General features: G+C 40.0%; 1 protein-coding gene across 4 annotated transcripts in view; it reads left to right on the plus strand.

Annotated features, from left to right (window-relative positions):
• The window catches only part of TENM4 (teneurin transmembrane protein 4), a 614,726-nt gene that overhangs the window by 317,758 nt on the left and 278,897 nt on the right, over window positions 1–18,071 (plus strand). The gene's annotated exons all lie outside the window — the stretch shown is intronic.

Genomic DNA, 18,071 nt, shown 5'->3' on the forward strand with positions numbered 1-18,071 from the left:
AACTTTCTGCTATAGTCTCTAATGATTGACCAGTATGGCCAGAATATAAATACTACTGAACTATCTTCAACATGTAGAAGAAAATACTTGGAAAGATTTTATTCCTACTTTTTAATACTTTTGATGCAATCTCTTTTGCTGGTCCCCTGAAGCTTGACTTTTTATGCAGATGATTTTTCAAGGTGAAGTGAACTTCTTCAGCAATCAGACTGGCTTTTGATAGAAATTAACTGTGGTGACTGAAACATTCTTTTGTTACACATTTCAGGAGCATTTGGATAGATGATTGCTTTTATGGTAGTATTTAAGTACTTGGTGTAGAGCCTTCTGTTGCTTTTGTTAATGAGAATTACAATTCCATCTCACTAAAGACTAGCTTGATAAAAAGTGAATAGTGTTCTATCCCCTCAGCTACATCACTAATAGTCTTCTTATCAGTCTACCATATAAATCTACATTCAAAAAATACTGCAGTTACTGTACAGCATATTGCATGGTCTACAGACCTTATCACTTAAATAACTGAAAGTCTGTCAGAGTAAAGTACATGATAATATATGAGGTCAGTATCACAGCTGATCTTAGGTAGGAAGAGGTAAACAAGATGCAAATGGTCTTTTCATCTCTGGTTTTCATTGCTAGAGACAATTGTCATCTGTTAAATTGTTTTGCAAGTTTCTAATCGGTATATTTATCAAATCTCTTTCCCACTCAAAGAGCTCTCATCCAAAGAAATATAAAGACGTTCAGAGAAAGGAAATACACTACACTGGTTTGTTGCATAAGCTCACCTAATCTCCATTCTTTGCCAGCCACATGCATAACTCTTGTAAAACTTAAAGTCGTGCAGTCATGTGTGGTAGTGCTGAAGCCAACCAGTTAAACAACAGTAAAAGACTCCATGATTAAACCACTTCTGATGGGCTTGGTGCACAGGCAGACAAGCCTGGGTCCTACTGCAAAGTTTACATCACTTTATTTATTGCCATGTTTATCCTGAGACGCTCAGAACAACAGGGAGAGTTCTCAGACTTAGGACCCACCAGAAAGCCAGTTGGTTCAGGAAGTAAGGTGGGTTTAAACCCATCTAAGAAGCAAAGAGAACAGAGTCAGCAGGAAGAATGCATCTGCTATAACACAATCAGGATCTGCAGAAACATGGAAATCACAGATTGCATTGAAAGGACCCTTAAAGCTCATCTAAAGTCCACCCCCCCCTGCAATAAGCAGGACAGCTTCAGTTCGATCAGGTTACTCAGAGCACCATTCAACCTTATGTTGAATGTTTCCACATATGGGCATCCACCACCTCTCTAGGCAACCTGTACCAGTGTTTCACCACCCTCATCACAAAAAGTTTCTCTCTTCTGGTTTTGAATTTTATTTAATTTCTTTCTGCTTCAAGTGTCTAGCTGGGATGGCCATTCCTTTAGACCAACTCTCCATCATTATGCGTATATTCCTATCCTGTGCCTCCACTTCTGAGAGTGTTGAACTGCTGCCAGGCAAGGAGGTTGTGGCTTCCCTTCTTCAGGCTGCCTGCAAACTTTTGCATGAAGCAATTGAGTTGGAAGAAAGTGGAATTGTCTAAAAGGAGAAAGGCTGAGGAAAACTTTGATCAGAGGTTGGTCTCTGGAATCAAAATGACAGTAAGCTCCATGGGCTTTCTGAAAGGCTACAGAAACAACACTGGACCTCCTGTGAATAAATTGCTAGCACTGTTTCATGTAGAGCAATGGTTCTTGTGAATTCTACTGAAATTTTATCTTTAGTTGTGCAAGCATGTTGCCTTGAAATGCCATAAAGAATATGTTGGGATAGGCATTGTTCTCCTGCCATGTGTCAGACCTAAGTTATCTTGCAGGTTGTGTAAATCAGCCGTATATTGAGCTTACGAGTGCCACACATGGCAACAAGCTGAAATTTCTCAGAAATTGTCTTCACATACCTTTGCTCTTCCTTCCTCCTCTCTGTCCCTGATTCTATAAGAATTACTTGGAACAGTCTTCTGTTCTTGTAAGATCTCACATTTTTTTCTACATACCTCACTATTTCTATCACCTACAATCATGTCCTGGGGGAAGGATCTGCACTCTGCATTCAGCTGGTGAAACATCTAGTTTTGTTTAGCAGATTTTTGTTTGGTGTGAATCCCTGCATTGTTCATACCTTTTTCAAACACTGTGGGAAAAAATGTTTCACTTCTGGAAAGGAATATTTGTTTGGCCTTGCAGATAGTTTAATGCATGCTGGTGTTCAAAATTTATTAAAAAGAAAAAATGTGTGTGTGTGGCTCAGCTTCGCGAACGAAGATTTGGGAAGGGCTCTCCCCACGTGCCCTTCCAGCCTGCGCAGTGGATTTTAGGTGAGGCTCAGCGTGCGCAGAACTGACCCCACCATTTAAGTCCTGAGGTTCATCTGCCTCGGCCAAGCAAGCTTGGACAGTGACAGGGAAGTCCTCAGGACTAGAACCTACAGCACCCGGCATTTCCCAGGAGGTCTGCCATCCAAGTACTAATCTGGGGCTGACCCTGCTTAGCTTCCGAGATCTGACGGGATCGGATATCAGGGAGGAAAAAATAAAAGGGGAAGAAAAGGGGAAAAAAACAACAAACAAATCAAAAAACCTCTTCTTGTTATTTAAATTCCTGTTTGTGCTTTGCAGGTTAATATTCTTTTTATAAGAGGGTGACTCAGGACCCTAAATCAAGCTGATTGTACAATACATATATTAAAATCTACATTTGGGTCAGAGAAGTCTGTGTTCAGTTTGAAACACAGGACAGAGCACTGAAGCAGAATAATCATGGTTCACCCTGTAGGTCTTTTACATTCCTTATGCCTCTGACTCTGTGAACCATCAACTAAGTACTCATGTTTGGGCCGTTCATACAGTTGTTGCTCTTTCAAACTTTCCCTCTTTGCTGCAGGGATCAACAACATTGTCCAACTCACTGATCTTAAAACACTTTTTGTGCTTCAGGATTTGGCTTATGCCTAAGTTCACATATTCCCCACTGTGCCAATAAAGCAGTGTCCCTGACACTGTCATTTCTCTAGATAAACCCACTCCTTCAATGGGCCACCACTATGTGTTCTGATAGGTTTCACTGAAGATTAACACATCATGTTCTGTGACATAATTGAATTGGAAAACCCTGAGTGTTGGGAATAAATCCATTTGAGATATTTGAATTGGTCATTTCATATTTGGAGACTTGTTCTATGGTTTGGATGTTACATTAGGTGTATATATTAACATCCCTGTGAACTTTTTGGTTTAATTGCTTCATCATGACCTAAAAAAACCCAAAACAACCAAAAACAAACAAACAAAAAAAAACAACAACCAAAAAGTTTGTAAGAGAACCTTCAGAAGTGACTGTTCTTTTCAAGCAAGTGGGAAACTTTTTTCACTCCATATTTGTAATGAAAAAGCCAAACAATTGCTTAAGCAAGCGATAGTTAAACTTGTGCCTAAACCTGGGCAAGCAGTTATCTTCCCAGCCCTCTTTATTCATTCCTGTTACAGTGCTTGCTGGGAATCTGCACTTACTGAACCACAACTATTGCATTTTCCTGCAAACATCCCATTCCCTCATTTAACCCTAATAGCAGACCTCACCTATTCTGCAAATAGACACAGGTCTCAGTTCTCTATGGCAACCTTTGCACCTAATATAATAATTTACCATGTGGATATTTGTCTCAGTTTGGAGTATGCTGGATTTCAGGACAGAAGCACCGTGGGTTTTCTCTGTGTAGCAAATGCAGGTTTGGGCACTGGTGCTGAGGCAACAGCTCTGAAAATTGATGATTTGCCTTAATACATCAAAACAAGATATAATGAGATAGTGACAGACTGGGAGACGTCATCTTAGTCTTCTGGGTCCCATGGAGAAGTAATAATTTCTGGTTATCCTCCCTAGATACAGGCTTCCAGATGGGGATCAGGATGGGGTTCAGCTCCTACCACACTGTTACCTCTCCCATCATGCTGCATTTATATTCATTTGTTTCAACCACACAACTAAACCTCCTAGCAACCACAGGGACACAGTATGGGCACACAGCCCCCGAACTTTCCAAGAGCCCTGGGAATGTGGTGTCCTGCCCTGTATGTCTCATATTGTGCTCTTCCAGAAGGATTAGCTGCTGTATTATTTTGATAAATGAGGCAAGGCAGGGTGATGGCATGGGCTTTTTCGAGTTGAGATGTGGCTAGAAAGGGGAAAGATAAACTTGTAGCTCTTACGGATTAACTTCTGGTTTCTAAGAATAACATAGATAAGGCAGTCTCAATTAGATGAAGCTTACAATCACATATAACGAATCTGAGACGGAAGAGATTGCTGTATCTGAAAGAGAAGTCGCCACTGGTCTTTAGATAAGCTCCCAGATTTCCAGATGAGAAAAAATAAATATTGCAAAAAAAATGGTTTTCCCTACTTAACCTTCCCAGCCAGACCCAAATCGCCTATCATGAAAAAAACAAGGCAGCCCAAACAAAAGGGTGGTTTCATCACAAATCATTCTACTTATTCTTCTATGTGTTTGTTTTTTGTTTTTTTAAACTAAGTTAACAAGTTGCCCTTCTCCACACATTTGGGACAGCTTCAGAATGGTGTTTTGTTTCCTCTCATTGTTAACAAAACTAAAGGTTCGACCAAAAATTTGCAAGTAAGGCAATCACACAAACAGGCAGAGATGTCTCTCTCCAGATAGTCTCCACAAAAATGATGTCTGTTTTTTATCTTTCATGGAAGTACTTTATTTTTATAAATGCTAGAATTCACCCACAAAACTAAAGCAGGGCAGCATTTCATCATGATTCTGTTTCCTCAAAGGTATTTCCTACAAGGTGTTGGATTCACTTTCTATATGATAAACAGCCATCGCTGTGCAATTACCAGTGAGCAGGTAGCAGTTCTGAAGGTCATGCTGCCTACATGTTCCTCACACAGCTGCTTCTGTTTAACGTCCCTAATAAAGAGTGGGAGACATTTGATTTTGATCAAGATTTTAAGAAACACCATATCTACAGAGGCCGGACATTTTCTTTCTCACTTCATCAGGAAACTTTTTGAGATGGAAATGCAGGACTGTGCAGTTTATCACAGAGATGACCTAATTCTGGCAAGCCTCGGAGAGGTCACAGGCTTCCCACTGCCACTATGTGAAAGTCTTTTATCCTCAAATGCAGCAGAAGTGAGTTAGTATACATCTTCTGGGCTATATTTTGAGTTAGCTGTAGATTTTTTTATTCTTTTCATAGTTCTTAGTGCAAGTTTAAGACAAAAGTGTATACGTTTGTGGAGAGATGGCTCACTTCCCCCTCCTCCCCCCCTCCTCTTTTTTTTTAACTTAAACTACTTCTTTATAAAGCTCATTCAAATTCAGAGTAAAAGAGGATTAATTATTAACAGCCATAATTTAGAGACAAATTACCCTCCTGGTATTTTGGCTGTCCAGGATATACAGTGTAAAAGCCATCTGTCGAGAGAATGACACAGGTGATTGTAACCTAGAGTTGTGTTGAGCATTGTTGTGCTTCATATCCCCTGTAAAATGATGTGAATGTAATATATTAATAAGAAAGTGTATAAAAACAATGCTATCCTTCTATCCACCTTTTCTCATCCAAAGAAGCCAGGTTGTTTTTCTCTTAATCAGGCTGGTCAAGAGTTATTCTACAGGCATGCACATTGATTTCAGTGGAATTCTTCCCAGAATGCACCACTGCATGAACACAAACAGGATCTGGGAAACTGTGGTTTCCAACCACCTCTTTTCGATGGGTCTCATTAAACAGTGCCTTATACTGTTAGTAATTTGACTAAAATCAACAAGAATGGTCCGTGTGGAAAATGACCTCTAGTAATCAGCTCTGTCAAAGTGTGATACATATTTGCACATGGCAAGCAGAGCTAAGATGCTCACACTTGTCAGTGCTGGACTTCAAACTAAGAATGCAGGATTCCACCTCCCTCCCAAGTCTTTATCCAGCAAAGTATGTAGGAATACCTTGAAGGATCTGAATCTCAGCCTGGTGTGTACTTTTCTAAACACCTGAGAAGCCTGAGAGCTTGTATGCATCATGAAAGAGTGCCTCAGGGTTTTGTGAAAGCTGTAGTCTGCACTGGCAAGTCCACTCCAATCCTAGAGAGGCAGGGACTGCTTTTTAAGCTCAGGGACATACTGTGGGAAGGTGGCTATGAGGAAACATCCCATTTGTATCCATGCAGGCTTTTTAATTCCAGAGCTGACCTGCCTGAAGCCAGCTGTGTGTGTCTTCACCTCCTTATGAGAGTCTCAGAGACAATTTCTAAACATACTCCATCAATCTCACATTGTAGCTACACATTTCTGTCATGTGGCTCATAAATGCATATAGATTTCCTATAGCGCACTTTTCTACCTACAAGTCTTTTCATAAAGACCATATTTTTTTAACACCATTATCAGATAGTATCTCTCTTCGGACATCAATCATAAATACACTCATTTATTTTATTATTCATAGTGGCTTCTGCTTGATTTCTCGTAGACTCAGACTCTGGGACTACCTTAGATGTTCATTGTACTATTACTGCATTCTCCTGAGATCCCAGCTGCTCTGGGCCCCTCAACATAAAAGTATGTGGACCTGTTGGAATGGGTTCAGAGAAGGCCAGGAAGATGCTTAAAGGACTGGACCACTTCTGCTATGGAGACAGGCTGAGAGAGCTGAGATTGTTCAGCCTGAAGAAGAAAAGGCTCCAGGAAGACCTTAAAGCACCTTCCAGTACCTAAAGGGGCTATGAAAGAGCTGGAGAGGGACTTTTGACAAGGGCATGGAGTAACAGGACAAGGAGTAATGGCTTTAAAATGACAAAGGGCAAGTTTAGATAAGATATTGGGAAGAAATTCCTGACTGTGAGAGTGGTGAAGCACTGGCACAGGTTGCCCCGAGAAGCTGTGGATGCCTGGAAGTGTTCAAGGCCAGACTGGATGGGACACTGAGCAACCTGGTCTAGAGGAAGGTCTCCCTGCCCATGGCAGGAGGGTTGGAATTAGATGATCTTTAAGGTCCCTTCTGACCCAAACAATTCTATGATTCTACTGCCAAGTTGCAGTCTTTTAAAAAAGAACAAAAATAAATGAGAGAGTTCATGGGAGTCTTTTATAAAAAGGAAAAATAATGGGAAGAAGTTGTCAGAAAGTAAGAGTTTGGGTATACAAAACACCTGGCTAGACATTAATCAATGTGGTGTCTTCTTCAACGCTTTTCATGCGTTCATTTGGGAATAACACACAATTCTGCTTGCCATTGCAAGACAGTTAATTAGCATCCATAGACTTATAAGTAGGATTTTACTGAGTAGCCGATAAGCTGGTATTATTGGTGTTCATTTTACTCTGGTTCTAGTCTCTTTTGAAATGAAAGCAGGTTTTATTAAAACAGACCTTTCACAAAACACAGGCATTCATTGCAGATTTCTATTAAACACCAAGGTGTGAGGGGTAGATTGGTTTAATTTGCTTTCTTTTCAGTCTCAATGCCAATTTTTCTAATAATACTAAAATTTCTTAAGCAATTGGGATGATCAAGTAGATAGAGCCCTGTAGCGGGAATCAAGGGAAGTGTTGCGCTCTTATTGGATCCACTGGAAGATTTTGGCCTGGTAGCTTTACTGTTCATCCATTTTTCTCCACTAAGAAGCAAACTTGCTTCTGTCAATCAGTTTGTCAGATAAATCATTCTGCTGGATAGATTTGGAAATCGAGTTTGGATTTTGAGTTTCAGTGATTCCTAAGGCCTTGGTGAACAGGGGGAAGAAGAAAATGCTGTTATTCAGAAACTGTTCTAATCAGTTCTAGAGATTTGCATAATGCAACAGGCATTGGCAAAAAATCTCAGCCTCAAGGGCATCTGCTTATCACTTGCCAGGGATCTGAAGGGAGCAATTCCTGCCTACACAGCAATGTGCAATTTGCTGGATGTATCATTGCTGTATGGATTTTAGCATTGGCTGTAGTGAAAGAGACTGCTGAATTAATGAACAAGTGAGATTGGGAAAATGTAATGGTTTGAAAAGCACTGCTCCAAAAACTATAATCCCAGTTCCATCAGTCCAGTTTTCTATTATATGGTTTAACAACCACCTTGTAACTAATGGGAAGGATAAAATAGGAAGTGTAAAGGAGATATTCACCTCTTGGCTGACTCCACAGCATCACAGCAACAGCCAGTAAGAAAGAAGAATGGAATATATCCTGAAACCTTTCCTGTTCCTCTGACTGACCTTTATCCACAACAAAAGCAGACCTTGAATTTTGTTTATTTTACAAAAATCAGCAAGAACTTTTACAATGGCTGGGCATACAAGTTTTAAATTATTTTAAATATACCTATTTCTTGAGGAACCACAGAAGTTAATGACCTAAAGAGTTGTTTTCACAGTTAGGGAAAATCCAAAATTGCTTGAGCTTTAAACTGGCATTTGTGTATAATCAGACACAACTGCTTTCTCTACATAAAATATCACCCCTTTCATTTTCCACCTAGCATTATCAAAAGCAGCAGATATGCCTGTTGCTGTGGAGATTTTGAGCCACACACCAATCTCTGTTCTTCTACCTGACCTAGCTCACAAGTTAAACCAGCTGAAGGTTTTTTCTCCATGACAAATTTTCTGAACATACATATGTTTTATTGAGTAAACCAGATGGAAAATCATTTGCACAGCAGTGCTTTCCCATTATGGGTTCAATGGCCAAGTTCACCACCATTATTTCATCAACTCCCTTTCTGTGTATCTTATTTTGTAGTGCCATGCAAAACTCTCCCATCTATTTGCCTCTTCCTCATATCCTGTAAGATTTCCTAGCACCTCCTGGCGGTCTTCTCCACTCTGTTCACAGCAGATTTAACTTCTAGTGTCTGTGTTTTCAGACTTCAGTTCCCCATTTGTTCAAAGTAGTTCAAATGGCCTTTGGTCCTGTTGCCTATGTTTATGTGCTCATCTGGATGGTATCAGTCATATTATACAGCAAAGCTGAAAAATTAAATCTAAGTACAAAGTATATATCTGTCCATAAATGGACACATTGAGATTGCTGACATTCTCTTTTTTTTTTTCCGTGCTGCTTGTGCTGTGTTAGACTTGCTTATGTTTTAAATAATAGGTTAATTCCACATAATTCACATCAGGTTTTCACATCTTTTTATTACTCAATGTGAGTGTTCCCCACCAAAATTAGGATTATGAAGAGGAATCTGGTGCTTTACTACCAGAAGAGCTTTAAATGATTATAACTGTTAGGAATACAGTTATAAAACCAATGTTGTAGTAGAAAGGTGTTTCTCAAAATGAGCCAGCAAACATCTGTATGTCATTTGAGACCTTGAAATATCAGCCTACTTGCATATTTTTGTAGGTGTGATAATCTGACGAGTTAGTCAAGAAAACACTTACAGGCACAGGTAGTATCTTTTATTAGAAGTGATATACTTGGAAAAAATAGACAAGTTTTCTTGAAATCTGAAACAGAAGCAGCAGGCTTCTCAGCTAAATGCACATTTAAAGAAATTGCTAAGAGTTTATAACAGAGGTTGTATGAGTATATATATATTTTTGCAGGATAAATGGCATAGAGTAATGACTATAAGAATCCCTTTCTGAGTGTGTGTGTATATGGGTGTGTGAAACAACTTTTAATGTTCACACCAAAATGACCACTTTGATTATGAAGTAGCTTTATTGCTCCCCTGTTCCAGAGACTCTTTCATTGACTGGAAAGTCAGAATACTGAAATAGCACCAGGTGCTGGCTAAGCTACCTTCAGGGACACACATAATAAAAATCACAAGCATCTAACAAAAAGGAAATGTCATGCCTTTTCACATTTATCTTTGCATCAGCTTCAGCATATAAGAAATTGTAAAGGGAAAGAAAAAAAGAGAAAACAGAACACAGCACAGTTATTTTGGATCAGCAGAGAGATCCAACCAGAAATACTTTTGAAATACCCTTAGATAACAAATGCCTTCAGGAACTTTTAGATGCAGAACAGTTTGTCAACAGCACCTTTACCTACTCATGGCTAGAATCCCAAACATAAATGAGTTTTACTGTAGCTTATGTAGACACTGAGCCTATGACAGGGAGCAATGAGCTTTTGTTTTTCTTAAAGCATCTCCAAACCTGTGTTGGTTTCCCGTGGGCATGTGGTGTGTTAGTTCATGCCCAAAGGCACAAGGATAAGACAGTAGCTTTTTCCAGGCAAGAACACTAAAAATACAACTCATTCTTTCTGTACGAAGTCTGTGTGCAGATGACTCTCGATAGTTTAAGATATATTTGGAAATAACCCATGTTTCTTATTATGTCTGTTAACAATTTCAAGCATTGCCTCTTAGGCATAACTTTGATTACAGAAGGAATCACACTAAAATATACATACTGCCTTCACCATGAGATCTGAGTTCTCTGCATTTGTGCAAAAATCAAGCTCCAACATAACCAAAAAGACCTGATGAACTCTCTGTCAGGGACAAAACAGTTTAGGGAAGGAAAGACAAATTTTGGTTCTTTGATGTGAGGACTAAGGTCTGCAAAGTGTGGCTTTTATGCTCATGCCTAACTTAGGAGTTTAAGAAACCTGGAAAAATTTGAGAAATTGGGTCCCAAACAGTTTGAGAGAAATCCAGTCTATATGGAAAAGTCATCCAAATTCTGTGTTTTTTGTACTTTGTAAGTGTAAGTGGAAGGAATTAGATGGTCTTGAAGATAAGCAGAGGAAGTTCTAGTCAACCTATCATATGGAATCCCTTCCCCCTCTGATGGTACAGGAAGACTGGGTGTCTCATATGTGTTTTCCTACATGAATCTCTTTCAGTCTTCCAGTAGAACTAATGGAAAACATTTGAGTGCCAGTATTTCAAGCCATCTGACGATGGGTGTGTCATGGTAATACTGATATCTTCCGAAATAATGTTGGAATTGAAGACTTTCCTCAAGAAGTAAGAAACCTTGATTCTAGGCTTCACTCAGTTTGGATGGTATTAGCTACTTTTAGGCCTTTTGAGGATTTAAGGGGGCTCTTTATCTAAGCAAAGCTGGGCAACAGACAGGTTTCTATCTTTTATAACACTCCTTTTAATGTTAAAAAATCAGGGAACCAGCAGGTTAAGTAGCAAGACACTTAGTGAGTGTGGAAACCTACACAACTGGGCAGCCCCTAGAAGTGATCAAGTTTGTTGACCATCCAGGACTTCAGAAATCTCCCCAGATTCACTTGCATTCATTTTGCTGCCTTTGATTTTTAACACTTTATGAACTGAAGACAACTGATTATGTATAAAATCAAATAGTCATATATTTTGAAAAGATTTTCCACTTCTAGACTTTTCAAGGGTTTATTTTTTCATGGTTGCTTTTTTCTTGTGGGTTTTTTTCAATGCAAAGTATCACTTGAAAAACTGTCCAGAAGAAAAAATGAACCTCTTTTCTGTGCATGTAAGGGTGGCTCAATCAAAATTTAAAAGAGTCTGAGGAAAACATAGCTCATATGAGTGCTTGCACAGATAGACAAAAGGTAAAAATTAGGACAAAACTGAAGCCAGAGTTGCTCATTAAAATGTGGTGGAACTGCTGCAATGTCTGCAGAAGTGCCTCAAGGGCTGTTTAGTCAGAGCTTCTCCACTTGTAGGCATTTGGCCGACACATATGTGGACTGATGAAAGGCAGCTGGGTCTGCACGGTGCTTGCAGATCGAGGCCTTTAGTTCAAAAAGAATCGTAAGAAAGAAAATAGCTGTATAAACTATTGAATAGTGTACAGAAGGTCAAGCCTGTCAAAGAGGTCAGGCAGGTAATCATGAAATTTAGAGATAAAAGAAACCACTATGTTACTAAGTCTGCTCACCAGCCTACTCAGGAGTGTTCAGTGCAGTATAACAGAAGCACATCTGAGAGTGGGCGTTGTTAGACCTCCGGAACTCTGGAACAGGCTGCCCAGATTAATTGATCGGGAATTTAAAATTAGACTTCTTATAGAAGGGACTTCTATGCTACAGTGAATAACTACCTTAGAGATGGACAAGATAACCAGTAAAGGCTGTCTCTCATCCACAATGTCAGGATTCTCTTCTCCCATTAGCAATTTACCATGATTAAAACCATTACATTTAAAAAGGAAAAGCAGGGAATATTTCATTGCTAGCATGCAAAGCTACCTGTTACATGTTAATTTTGGGGCAAACACCTGAGAAAAATAATTACCATTGAGTTGGAATACACATAGGACATACTGTTTCAACAGTCAGGAAAAAAATAAACTCTATTAGCTATCTTGCTTGCTTGCATAGGTTTAGTTACTATGTAGTATTAGAAAGAGTTTTTCCCCTATATCATTGAGTGTAATTAACTGTTTTATGGGAGCACTGCATGGCTGGAACCAGCCAGTGGTAGGGAAGGAATAGTAAATCAGGTGGACCAGCAGTGTTTTCTGTTCTGACAAAACCTGTATCACATTTTCACATGAGTTTAGCTGCTGTATTTCCAAGCACTGAATTATTTTGTAATATTGCTCTCATCTTTTTAAAAGAGCTTTTTTCTTTGAGATAACCAGTTCCTTTAACCATTACTCAGAAAAGCAGACAGAGACTGGGGGAAATGAGAGACAGAGAGACTGCTGAATGAATGAGACCGGGTATAATTTCCCCCATATTTAGCTCTACTGCTTAGGGCCCACCATTCTCAGAACTACTGGAATTTTTAAACATTTTTTCATAAATAATTTTCATGTGCCTGTAGTGTGTTTAAATTATCATTACCTTCCCTCTATTCAGAAAATCTGTCTTGTTTGGCACCAATCTTTTTATAGTGACTTGAAAAATTTCCTATTTTTTACTGAGCAGGGAACTGAACAAATGTCAAAGTAGAGAGTCTTCTCTTATAGGGCAGAATTCAGTAAAGCACTGATTAAGGTATTAAAATTGCAGCTTTAAAGATACTGACCAAGGCTTTGGAGAAAAAAACCAGTAACATCCATGGTATCTCTGAAACTTTCTGACATTTAGCTACTGTATTGCAAGTTGTTTGTTGTCTGCTAAGAGACATAGAGTCATTTTGGAGGAAAAAGGATTGTTCTCATTTTTTTGGGGACTGGAAGTGTCATTCAATAACCTGAAAATTTGTCTCTATCCATTTCCTTTCTTCTTGTGCATGGCTATTGGTCTTTATTTTCCAATGCTGTTCTAAGCCTGAAAAAAATGTAAAGCAAATCACAATTTTTGGTCCAACACCAGTTTTTTCTGGCTCAATATTGTCATATACCTGCATTACCTTCTTGGGCAATACCATTAATGGCAATCTTTCTCAGGAGGGAAGAACATCATCCACAGATGCATAGTTGTATTTTGGCTCTTTGCCTCAGCAAGAATTCAGGAACTTTTCTGGGAAAACAAAGCTGAAGGCTAGGTTTATAAAGGGAATGTTTGGATTAGTGCAGTGAGAGGTGCACATCTTCTCTGCAGCTTTTTCAGTAAGTGTGTGATCTCACTTTCACCTCCCTGAAAACGCAGCACTTGTCCTGCCTGCGGATTGTAGTGAAGGGACACTCTCAGCCTCTCACTGCCTAGGGAACATTGTGCACAGCTCTCCTCCACAATAATTACAGCTACTCAAGCACAAACAACTTCCCTACTCTTACAGTTCGCATTGCAAGAACACCTCATGGCTAAACAAAAGATCAAAGTCCTGCAGTTTTGCATGCTTCACATGCACACAAGGCAAAGCAGTCCACGTCTTGAAAAGCCTGCAGAATAAATAGACAAAACTTTGAAATTACTGGAAGATGTAGGATGGGTCTGGTTTCTAATGAGCTGTGCCAGTCACAGGGTATGTGCAAGATTCAAATGCACATGGAGTGTGAAGTGGATGCCAACTGAGAGTCCAGTGCATAAGGATCAGATCAGACAGGTCTGAAGAGTTGTTCCCTGACCCTTTGGGGGTTCTTTCTGCCTCATTGGTGCTGTCTGTTCTAAGGATGCCGCCTGCAACGGTATGGTTCTCCTAGTCCTGGAGGTTATTCCATAACCTAGGAGAAAATGTGCTCCCTGCCCTCCCTGACCATGCAGTCCCTGGGAGCCCCTTGAGAAGGACACACAGAAACCACCCAGAGAAGGAGAAGAACAAAGAGAGTGTTTATTCGTGGTCAGGGATTTATATGGACTTTGGAGAGATTCAAATTCACCAATAAGAAACAAGAGGGGAGTCTGGCTCTGGGCCAATGAGAGTAAGGGGATTTACATTCAATAGGAGAGGGTTTCAGGTAACATGATGTCTCAACCTTCCTCCAGACTCCTGAGTTTACAGGGTATTCTGGGAAGAAGAAGCAGTGACTTTGCAAAAATACACTTTACCAGACATTCTGTACATTCAAACAATATTAAAAACATCAGTTGTTAAAGCATTATCAGTGGCTTGTTGATTGTCTTCCCAAATCCATTTCTTGCAGGACTTCCTCCATGTGAATCAATCCCGACACTTCCCCAAGTTACAGAGAGGGTCTCTCTTAGAGTAAACCTGAAAGGAACTGCATCCACTATCAACCTGGGTGCAGAGATACAGACATACAAATGCTGCAGGCTGACACACAGCAGCACATCACTGTGCAGCCCCTTGTGCTAGTTTAAAGGTAAACCAACAGGAGAAAGGAACCCAGTTCAGAAGAGATTATCAATCAGAGTTACAAATCAATAAAAATATTACACAAATGCAATGATACAAAGGGAAATTGATTTTAACCCACAAAAACCAGAGGTATAACCCAGCACCCTGAGGAACAAATAGAATGGTGTTCATAGCTCCTGTACTGAGCCCCACATAGTCACCCTGAGTACAAAGCAAAAGGAAAGGAAAAACCTGTTGGTGAGTATGACAGTCACAGTCTGGTTGAGAGTGGCAGTCACAATCCTGTTGAGATGCTGGTCCTTCTCTGGATCTGGTAAGTGGTACCAGAAGTCCCCAAACCCCAAGATAATAGTGCTTAGGTTCAGGTGTGAACACCCAGTACCTTCCCCAAGGTGGGGAGTTCCACAATGGGTGATCTAACTCTGTGAGTCATGGGATGTTTTTGGAGTCTTTGATGGCCCATTAGCAGATATGACCCCTCAGGCTGGGTGTAAAGGTGCTAATGACTCCCCGGAGGGGAGTTATCACACCTGAGTCATTAGTGTGCAAACAGGAACACTTCCCTATCTGACAGGGTTCTGCAACACCCAGCTTGTAGCCTGAGTGGTCAGGTGTGCCCTGAGCAGCTGCTGAAAATGGTCCATTGTTAACAGTTCATTAGAAATTATTAGAGGGTGTAGAATACACAGTTTTGTTTACACCCACACAGTTATATGCTGGTCCTGGCTGCTGTAACTCGGACACCCTTTAGTGTAGCACCATACTCTGCTGCTTGTGTCTAGTGCATGTGAACTGAGTCTCAGCATCATTCTGATGCAGCCATCCTGCTTCCCCTTCTGCAGGAGCCTCACACTTTCTACTATCTTCAAGTCCAGAGCCTCAGGGCTAGCTCACAGACAGTGAGAAGGAAAATAACCCTTTTTCTTAATCAGATCCCTTTAGAAGCTGATCTAAGAAGAGTCTTTTAGCAATAAATTGCCTTGATGTCTTTTCTTAGCTGAAATAAAAAAACAATCTTCTGAACCATGACTCTTAGATGTTGCAGGGAGGCTGTTTACTCTGTTTGAAATAATGCACTGGAAGAAAGGTCCTTCCAAAATTAAGGGAGCTTGTCTAGAATATAAGAAATAACAGTCACTGACAAACAACCGCCATATAATTTTAAGGATGCAAGTCATGGGGATAAAGACTAGGACCAGAAGGAAACTGCCCCAGTAAGTGTAAGAGGCTGAACAAGTTCATTAGTTTTATGCAGCACAAAAATCCAAATTCAACAGTAATTTTAACAATAATAGAAACAGATACAATCTCTTTATTGAGGCAACATTCTTTTCACCCCCAATTTTCTTGCAAGAGCACTTAGGGATAGACAGGTAGGGATCTCACTGCAGTATACCTTTCTTACCCCAGAGATATGGACTTTGGACTGTACTTACTCAGGCAGACTATGTTTCTTCCCAAGAGAAGCATAAGATATCATTTCTTCAAAGATCTCCTTCACAGAATCTTTTATGTCCAGCTGCCTGTGTGTTCAGTCTCCATTTCCACTGCTACTACACAGAACCTCTGTCTATGAGCTTGGAAGGGAAGTGTTAAGTCTGCACATATGATGGGGCAAATATGGATTATCTATTATGGAGCAAACCAAAATACCACTGTCAAAAACATCTCAGTGAGATTGCCTTACCTTCAGGCAGGTTTCTAGACATCAAGGCCAAGGTTCATGCCACTTTCACTTACACAAAAGTAAGAACCACCCAAAGCTCCCAGTATAGCCAATGAAGAGAAATTAAACACTCAAACTGTAGATAGAGTAAGTCACCTCTGGAAGATAAGGCTGTATTTCCCCTGACTGCAGGGAGCTCCTATAGTGACTGTGCTGCACAATGTCACATTATCCTTCTGTTTCCCCAAACAAGTCTTGAATTTCTCTTAACAACTGCAGCCTTTGTTCCTTTCAAGAGATGCTCGGTTTTGGTTGTCTAGTAAACAGGTGGAAATCATTTTCCTCCTTAACAGCATAGTTACTCGTCATGTACTATTTTATACACTAGGTGTCTTAAAACCATCACCAGTGGCCAGTACCAAGGTGTATCACTGATCATGAGGTGAACTTGTTGATTTTTTGGTGTTTTGGCTGTAGGATGAGTTAGTTTTTCTCCCTGGCAGGTGGGCTCTATCATGAATATTGGCTGGTTTCTGGGGTCCAACATTTTGTTTCCTCTGGTATTACGTAAAAGTTAATTTTGGAAAATTACTGTTAACCACCCTGCAAGATATTTGTGTAAATTTTATTTGCTAGGGCAGGTGAAAAAGACCTTGCAGTGGCCCATGTTTAATAACTCTTCCCTACTGGGGTAACAGGAGCATGAAAAGGTTCTTTGCCTTGACCAAGCCTATCAGGGAAAGTTTTGCAAGGCTAGTGTAAACCTTTTTGTTAACATTGAGCTTAGAGAAAGCAATTTCTGTAAAACCTACAGTTTGGTGTCCAAATACAGGAAAATAGACTTTTCAGGAGATTTGCATGTAATCATTTGCAGAGAACTTCATACTTTATGTTGGATGTTTTGGATCAGATAGAGCATTAGTGTCAGATTGAGAGAAGCCACTTCACGGGCAGCTCATCAGACTGGCTACTGATTACATTATTCTTTTACAAGTTGAGTTTGAGTAAAGCTGCAGAAGCTTTTGTGATGCTGATCCACAATTAAGGGCTTGTATTTTCTTTAAGACTTTAGATGATGTGAATTACTTGAACAAATATTTCACAAGGCATGATATAAATATTCTGTGGTGATTAGGATTGTTTATACTGTCTCTATCAGAAGAAAGTCTTTCTTTTTTGATCCTTACTTCTTTGACATTGAAAGGCATACAAGAAATCTCCCATATATTTGGAAGTTACATTACCTGTTTGTGCTTTTAAATAACAGCACGATTTCAGCCTTGGAGATGGATGTCGTAGAAAATTGTGTAGCTAACTTATACAATCTGTTTCTACTGTTGTGCCTACAAATGAGCAAGCTGAGTATCCGGCTCGGGCAATTGCCCATGTAATTTTCTGAAAATCTGCCGTATTATTTTCTTCTGTTTGCAAAAAAAATGTAAGTCTGGTTGTGCTTCTCCAGAGTACCCCAAGCCCTGGAGGAACTGCATTTCAGAAGGGAACAATTTCCTCCCTGCTCCTCTCCATCTTGCTCAATGGATAATTGTTTTCTGCTGTTTTGGGTCATGTTAGTAACCTCAGGAGCTGGGGGGAAAGGAGATCTGAAGTTTTGTTGCTCCTTGTCCTTTTCTACCTTCTGCTTAATTTGGGAAATAATTGCATAAGGCCCAAACGCTCGGTCTGTGATCTGTGCAGGGACAGAGGCAGATAACAGGCATTCAGCTG

This window comes from Pithys albifrons, chromosome 1, assembly GCF_047495875.1.
Source record: "Pithys albifrons albifrons isolate INPA30051 chromosome 1, PitAlb_v1, whole genome shotgun sequence".
Lineage (NCBI taxonomy): Eukaryota > Metazoa > Chordata > Aves > Passeriformes > Thamnophilidae > Pithys > Pithys albifrons.